The sequence below is a fragment of the Saccoglossus kowalevskii genome, chromosome 8 (assembly GCF_978046115.1).
Source record: "Saccoglossus kowalevskii chromosome 8, keSacKowa6.1, whole genome shotgun sequence".
Lineage (NCBI taxonomy): Eukaryota > Metazoa > Hemichordata > Enteropneusta > Harrimaniidae > Saccoglossus > Saccoglossus kowalevskii.
The window spans coordinates 1,561,190-1,570,438 of NC_140648.1; the positions used below are offsets into that span (position 1 = coordinate 1,561,190).

The 9,249-nt window shown below is 34.0% G+C and overlaps 1 long non-coding RNA gene across 1 annotated transcript; it reads left to right on the forward strand.

Moving 5' to 3' along the window:
- Window positions 1-250: 250 nt before the first annotated feature.
- LOC146739208 (uncharacterized) lies at window positions 251-8,528 on the forward strand. The gene is made up of 2 exons (XR_014930129.1): window positions 251-286; window positions 6,854-8,528. It is a non-coding gene; the product is annotated as an uncharacterized LOC146739208 (long non-coding RNA).
- Window positions 8,529-9,249: the final 721 nt, after the last annotated feature.

The window sequence follows — 9,249 nt, forward strand, 5'->3', positions numbered from 1 at the left end:
GTTTCGGACATGAAATTAATAAGCAATGTGAGCGGCATAACCTCAGAAACAGTACAGAAGGTCAACGACAATTAAGGTTATTGCCAAGGAGCAACGCTTTGCCTTAGAGTGATATGTGCCCTGATTTCACAATGTCTGGATAGATTCATTAAAATGATCGGTGCGGTGCTTGCGTCACGTGATAATAGCGGCACATGCGTCATACGACTGACACCTGCTGCAAGCAGCAACGCCACACGGACTCAGCGCAGAGCAAAACACGCAACGTACCCATACGTCGGAATCGGTAAGTGACAATATCTTAGGCATTTAATTTTACGGCACAGCTTGCTTAATGATGTATATTGTGGTATATTTTGCAGTAAGCCATGTATACTCTTTACTGGGTCTTTACCCACGAGTCGCCTTAATAGCACGAGTTATTGGTGATCGTGCCATACGTCTCTTGAGTAGATCAAACGACACCGATACTACGCCTCCAAGAGATATCAAATACGCCGCTTGGAGTCGAGCAGCTACGTGGCTTTAAGAACGCTTGCAAAGCGGTCGCGTAAAGGTTGTCGACCATTTAAAAGAAATGAAAATCTGTTATAAATGCCCCTCTTTGATGCGACTAAGTCTTGCTGACAACGTTTGATTTCAACAAGCTATATAATTTTATAAAATCGATTTGGCTTCTCTTCATGGTCGGTGTAGACATCCCATAAAATAATGTGAAAGTAAAGTTATATAGTCGAATGTATAAGAGATATTTATGTCATACGTCTGTAGAATGGTGTCATTGCAACGATTTGTATTGTTTATTGTTGATTGGCGTTTCGTATGGAGAAATATACTCGTCATTTTAACTATTTTTACATGATAGCAAGTTTATCATGGTTTTTTTGTTTGTTGTTTGTTTATTCATTCTCATTGTGCACATAAACACAGTACGTATCTGATTTATTTTCTTAATAATTAACAACACATTTAGTCACTGCGATATGATTCATCATGTTATAATATGCTTTTAAGAAACAATAAATTGCTGGATTTGTGATTGAAATAAACAAAATAAATGATATCTGTTGTTGAATATAATCCATCATTTTATCAATATTGCGCTAGTGACATGTTCTAATTTAGAGTTATACAATCTAAGTGAAAGGCACCATATTCTTAAATTGTGATTATGTAGAGTTGTGTGTGACACTAGTTCAATGTACGCTATAATCTTTTAGTATTGGATCCCCGAAGCGAGGTATTTTATAGCTAGCTGTGAGATTCACATAGAGCTACAGAAGTGTATCTGATGAACCGAGTTCAATTTCTGGTCTAAATTTGTTCACCCCACTTAGGCAGACAGAACAGTGTTTGATCATAAATCTAGATTAACAAAATAATCGATCAAGCACATTTAGGTGGAAAATGATTATACTCTGTGAAAACAGACCATTATTAGCAGTTTGATATTTTTCCATTGTTTCTGCCTCAGTGGTGTCTATTTTCATCAAACACACGTATTGGATCGCCTCATCTGGCATTAAGGAAACGTGAGTAAATACGATACAAAGTATCAGCTAAAATCTCGCCCAATTACATGTCATTATGGCCAGGTAATCATTATTTGTATGTGTTGCTATGGTAACCGTCACATAAATCATTACAGGAAAAGAGCGGTATAAGAAAGCTATTAAATGTGATGCAGTGCTACGTAGATTTGTTTAGAGGCTTATTGGAGGAATCACAATTTTCATAAAACAGTTTGCTTGATTTGTACTGTTTAAGCGTAGTGTTATTTACACCGGATCATATCGTCGCCATTCACTGACAACGTTACATGCGTGTCGGTTCCACGTTACCACTAAAACTAGGCTATGTCTTGTAGATATTAATTTAGAAAATAATACAGATGAATACAACAACACGTTTATTGTCTATAAAACACGTGTTTATTCTAAACTGCTAAATCCCACAATGAGAATATAATCCAAACTAGAACCTTAAAGGCAGGGAAATGACAAATCGTTATCTTCATGCAACTATTAATTGAAACAACATCATTGTGCCTGCAAAGTTTCAGCAATCATAGAAGCGTAACTTCATTCTAAATTCATTAATGCAGTCTTTTAGCTCACATCTAAACTTGCGACATTAGTTTAAGTTGAGAGTGGAATAATTGTTTTTTAGGATAATAAGTGTAGGCAATAGAGGTCAAATCATATTGTTTTTGTATGGAAGTTGAAGTAACAATATTTTTTTGTTATCTGTCTCCAATGCCGACAGCTCTTTCGTGCTTCAACGACTTGCTTTAATATCAGGGAGGGGGGATACACCAGTTACACAAATATGAACTTTTACTTTCAGTGTTCTGGACGGAGACGGAATAACACATTTCAGGAGCCGCCTTACATGGCAGAGGCATGCGCTGAACCACGGCCGGCTGTTTGTGAAGTTCATCGACGTTACATCCACGCTTAACACCACGTTATAAACGGCCCGTGCTATAATCTCCTAAATAATTATTTGCGAAAGTTGTTTCTGATCAAAACCGACATAAATGTTACCTACAATCATTGTATATATTAATTGTTCCTCTGAGTCAGAGGAGTTCTTGGATTCTAACTTGAACTTGGATCATCGTGAAATATACTAAGTTAGGTGTGGCAGGTGGTGAAATTATATTATCGTTCTTGTCCTTTTAACCCCTTCAATTGTGCACTAATATACACTATCGACACACACCTGACCCCTTTCACTCCGCACTAACCTAAACTTACACGTGCACTTGAATATGAGATTAAAACAAATAGTCAGATACAATCTTTAATTCGTCCACACTTCCGCCCAAAGTAGTCTTTGGGGACAGTCACAATATATGTATGTATATATATATATATATATTATACATCGATGTTCGCTACAGGATGAGTGCTTATCTTTACCTCCTTCGTAGTGTTCGTGAAAACACATTTGGCGGATGTTGGTAAATATTTCTTTAAAATATACCTAAACTTACGAGTAAAATGCCGACTATTAACATTTACATTAAGTTCCCTCTATTAAATTCATACGTGTGTCTGTCTCCTGTCACCTAATTAAGTGAAAACATCATTTTTTCATATCAGCTGAGCACTTATGGAACAGGTGTTCAAATCAATATTACTAAAAAAATCGCATTTCCGCAATGAGATAATTACTTTGATGCCAGAACAGTTGCAGTGCATTAGAAATATTCTACATTTCACTATAATTTTCATTATGATAGTTTTGATTACTAACTGTTGTAATTCTGTCAAAACAATTTCATTTTTGTCATATTGTAAAATCTTCTACAGAATATTCGGGCGTCACTACCTCAATGTTAATGTAATATCATTGTATCACAGTAAGCGACTACCTTAATTTTGATGCAATTATTATTGTATCACATAAAATCACTACTGTAATGTTAATGCAATTATTATTGTATCACATAAAATCACTACTTTAATGTTGATGCAATTATTATTGTATCACATCAAATCACTACTTTAATGTTGATGCAATTATTATTGTATCACATCAAATCACTACTTTAATGTTAATGCAATATTATTGTATCACATCAAATCACTACTTTAATGTTAATGCAATATTATTGTATCACATCAAATCACTACTTTAATGTTGATGCAATTATTATTGTATCACATCAAATCACTACTTTAATGTTGATGCAATTATTATTGTATCACATCAAATCACTACTTTAATGTTGATGCAATTATTATTGTATCACATCAAATCACTACTTTAATGTTGATGCAATTATTATTGTATCACATCAAATCAAATCACTACTTTAATGTTGATGCAATATTATTGTATCACATCAAATCACTACTTTAATGTTAATGCAATATTATTGTATCACATCAAATCACTACTTTAATGTTGATGCAATTATTATTGTATCACACCAAATCACTACTTTAATGTTGATGCAATTATTATTGTATCACATCAAATCAAATCACTACTTTAATGTTGATGCAATATTATTGTATCACATCAAATCACTACTTTAATGTTAATGCAATATTATTGTATCACATCAAATCACTACTTTAATGTTGATGCAATTATTATTGTATCACATCAAATCACTACTTTAATGTTGATGCAATATTATTGTATCACACCAAATCAGTACTTTAATGTTGATGCAATTATTATTGTATCACACCAAATCACTACTTTAATGTTGATGCAATATTATTGTATCACACCAAATCACTACTTTAATGTTGATGCAATATTATTGTATCGCATCAAATCACTACTTTAATGTTGATGCAATATTATTGTATCACACCAAATCACTACCTTAATGTTGATGCAATATTATTGTATCACATCAAATCACTACTTTAATGTTGATGCAATATTATTGTATCACACCAAATCACTACCTTAATTGTGATGCAATATCATTGTATCTCACCAAATCACTACTTTAATGTTGATGCAATATTATTGTATCACGCCAAATCACTACTTTAATGTTGATACAATATTATTGTATCACACCAAATCACTACCTTAATTGTGATGCAATATCATTGTATCACACCAAATCACTACTTTAATGTTGATGCAATATTATTGTATCACACCAAATCACTACTTTAATGTTGATGCAATATTATTGTATCGCATCAAATCACTACTTTAATGTTGATGCAATATTATTGTATCACACCAAATTTCTACCTTAATGTTGATGCAATATTATTGTATCACATCAAATCACTACTTTAATGTTGATGCAATTATTATTGTATCACACCAAATCACCAGCTTAATTGTGATGCAATATCATTGTATCTCACCAAATCACTACTTTAATGTTGATGCAATATTATTGTATCACGCCAAATCACTACTTTAATGTTGATGCAATATTATTGTATCACACCAAATCACTACCTTAATTGTGATGCAATATCATTGTATCACACCAAATCACTACTTTAATGTTGATGCAATATTATTGTATCACACCAAATCACTACTTTAATGTTGATGCAATATTATTGTATCACGCCAAATCACTACTTTAATGTTGATGCAATATTATTGTATCACACCAAATCACTACCTTAATTGTGATGCAATATCATTGTATCTCACCAAATCACTACTTTAATGTTGATGCAATATTATTGTATCACGCCAAATCACTACTTTAATGATGATGCAATATTATTGTATCACACCAAATCACTACCTTAATTGTGATGCAATATCATTGTATCACACCAAATCACTACTTTAATGTTGATGTAATATTATTGTATCACACTAAGCAACTACTTTAATGTTACATGTTACTGTTGTCTTGTAGTCAACTGCTACCTCAACGATGATATATTATCATTGAATCAGACTAAGATTATATTAATGTAGATGTACTTCATTGTATAACAATGAGCTGCTATCTCGATGTTGATATAATTGTATAATAATGTAATTGTATCACACTGATATTACCAGTAATGTTACAGTTGATGTAATATCACAGTGATTTGCTGTCCCAGTGTCCATGGTTTATTATGTATTCGACTAATAAATTTAAAGAACATTCCTGCTGATATATTATACTTGATATTCTTATGATCATACAATAAATTAAATTTATTTTTCCACATTTCTTTGTGATTCCAATGAGAATACAACGCAGTAAACGTAAATTGCAAAACGACGACGACGTCATTTTATAAACATGTGTGTGGCCAATATGTAATAAGTGTTCATTTGCAAATGGCCATTCGTGATGTGGGTTTGAAAAGCATTACTAAAATAGTTTCGCCGCCCACCTTATTCTAGAATGTGCCTCTCTATCTTTACCCGGTCTGCAAACTAAACACGGGAAAATAATTGCAAAACACTGTAACTCTATGCTTATATGGCTGATTAAGTTGGCTATTTTGTATGCACACTTGTCTTATCTTCACGAGAGATAACTCGACGCATATTGGTTGTTATCTTTATTTTTGGATGAGTTTTCTTTAAACAGGACTAATGACGGTTGCTTAATCACTAACCGCATTTGATGACGATGAACGCACAATTACAGTGAAGGTGTACATCTCAGATCAAGCATATTTTACTTGTACACGGCAAGTAATGATAGGGAAATATTAACTTCATTATATCATTACAGATTCCGGTATCGGTGAATCATCCACAATACTATAATTATAGTTGGTTGCCTACTAGTCAGTATTCAGCAAATCTATGTTTCATACGTTGTTTATTGATATTTTGGGCGCGCAGTTAAGTCGACATATATACCACATATCATGACTGCGATATATAAGGATATCATTGTCACGCACGAACATACCTGTTACTCCAATGTGTAATATTGTGTTAATATTGTTTGAATCCATACCGTTATTACTCCCATTACTACGAATCCTTGTGTCGTTATTTTACTTGTAATGTCTCCAATGAGCCGCATCGAATAGAGACAGCTATAACTAAGTTCAAGAGTTTCATATTTAAATTTATCTACAATACATATACGAATGTGAAAGACTTTTGTTTTCTCTACCCGTATGTGATATAAAACGCCGCCATCCGTGAACTTAGACACATTGAACACATATATTATGAGGTTGGCCGAGACGTTATACGGTATCCCATTGAGCCACGTCGCCTTGCTAACACATTAATAACGCACAGCATTCAGAAACATGTGATTGATCTACGTTATGAGTAGGTTGGAAACATTCGCATACGAGTTTCCCGATGGCAATCACTGCACACGTAAATGCTATGCCTAATTGAATGGAGTTAAACCACGTTGTGTCTCTTTTAATTTCAGAAGAATATTGCCACGTCGACAGTCTTTCAAAGAACAACGCAGTATTGGACTTCAATGGCCGGCGAAACCACTTGAGTGCCTCGACCACATGTGAAAACATTGATTACACGGATTCATGCTGTTGCCTGCAACAGCAATAACACAATCATGGATTCAAGTGATTTTGAAGACAGCGATAGTATGGATAATATTGCTACACAAGTCAGAAGCCGACAGAATTATTTCATTCCTCCGGTGGAACTGAAACTACTATACGGAATAATTTGTCTTATTTTATCGATATCGTCTTTTCTCCCCGCGTTTATTTTCCTCGGCGTTGGATCTGTATTTGCACCAATACAGGTGAATGGAGTAAATATATTTCTCATAGTAGGGGGAATCTTCTTGGCGATCGGACTGTCATTTGCTTGTGCTACGGTTATTATCTGCTGCAAAGCCCGCTCTGAAGGTAAACAACATACACATGCTCACAACTGCAAATATAACTACTGCAGGTGCCGATCGGCTTACGAACCCATCGCAAGCGTGTGAACATATGGTAGATATATCTATAATGAACGACAAATTCTTACATTTTCTACATTTAATTAACACAACCAAATCTGAAAAGACGTCTCCGTTTTTATTATGTTGATCGTCTCACTGACTGCACGTAATGAAGACACACTTTGGTACTGTTACAAGCAAAGCAGTGAACGCATGTTTTTCATCCCGTTACTACTTACAGCGGATTAACTGTTAGCTGTGCAATGTACTATGATAATACAATGTGCGTATATGTAGTGCATGTTGAAAATCAAATATAGAAATCGAACTCCAGTTTATGACAATATATTATACATTGCAATAGTGTTTCGAATGTGTACTCGTATATAATACAATAAGGTTTACTTACCCCGAATGTACTCCCAAAAGCATATTCTATCAACTCTATCGTAGTATACTTGTGTATTTATGGCGTAATTTCCATAGCGTGTTATATGTTTCAAAGTAATCACATTAGCTAATTATTATTTTGACGAGCAGTGCCACAACAAATTGTAGCCTGACTTAAGAATGCCAACCATCGTGACATATAGTTCACTTTACTTTCACTCCCGCTGCAATGCTTCATTGTCATCGAATGAATGTGGAATTGGACAATACATTATCCTTCTCTAAATAGGTAATAAATACATCATCTGTAATAACATAGATTGCGTGTGCAATCTTTATGATTATCGTCTATCTGACTGCAGTAAAATGACATGTTAACCTTTCCACAAATTACAGTAATGTGCTTTTATCTTGATTAGTGCTGCCTTCGACGACATTTATCAGGTTATGTGCGAGATTATGATTCTACTCTCAATTTTAGGTAAAAAATATGGCGATCACTTCTGTAACATTTAAGTGTACCCCCTATCCACCAGTTTGAACCCTTCTTATAAAATCGTTTAATATGATGTTTATAGATGCTATTTACAATTATACTGAGTAATTAAAATACGCTCATTCACCAAAAAAATATATAATAAATATCGCAATTGTTATGTCGGTGTAATTAATTCAAGGAAGCTGACTGTGTGTATTATCATACAATTACCAGACGAAAAAATAATACTTTGCATTCAGAATGTACTATATTATATGTCAATAATGAATATATTTACGAAAAAAATATCTCATACATATACTTAATAGTCCAAATGGATTAATTGCAAAACATTTGGGCTTTCATGCTTATTTGTCAATTTGTGTTGCAAGGTCAAGTACAAGTGCTATCGATCGTGATTTAGAAAGCTTGACACAGAGTTGCCAGGAGCTGTTCATTATAAGATTAAAGTGTCGAGAACAGTTTTCATCGTATAACCACTTGTGACAGAAAGGATTTTTCAACGGAGCATAACATACTAAATCAATATAACGCATTGAGAAACAGACACATTTTCTTGGCGTGGCAAAATAATGAGCCACGTTTTAAATTGTCTATCCGAAATCGAGTTATCCAACAGCCGGGAATGCGTAAGACAAGGCTTCCACGTTATTTGATGCTGGCTATTCCGGTGCCTGGGAATCGAAGTAGCTTTTCATGTACTTGAAGATATTAATGATTCTTGAAGCAGTCTATGGATTATGGTAAATGTTGCGAGAGATGTGTTTCCGCTCAATGTCTGCTGTGCTTGATAACATTCAATTTGCAATTAGGCACATGTAAATATACTACCGGTCCGTGTTTAATACATGTACTGTTAGCGTGTTACCGTCCTGCTTAAAATTCCCGGTATTTCTACTACTAATACTACTACTAATAATATTTATTGAGCCTTTGGAACGGCAAAAAGAGCAAACAAAGGAAATAAACGAAGGAGAAAAATAATACATATCTGAAACTGAATAAAAAAAATCTCATGGTA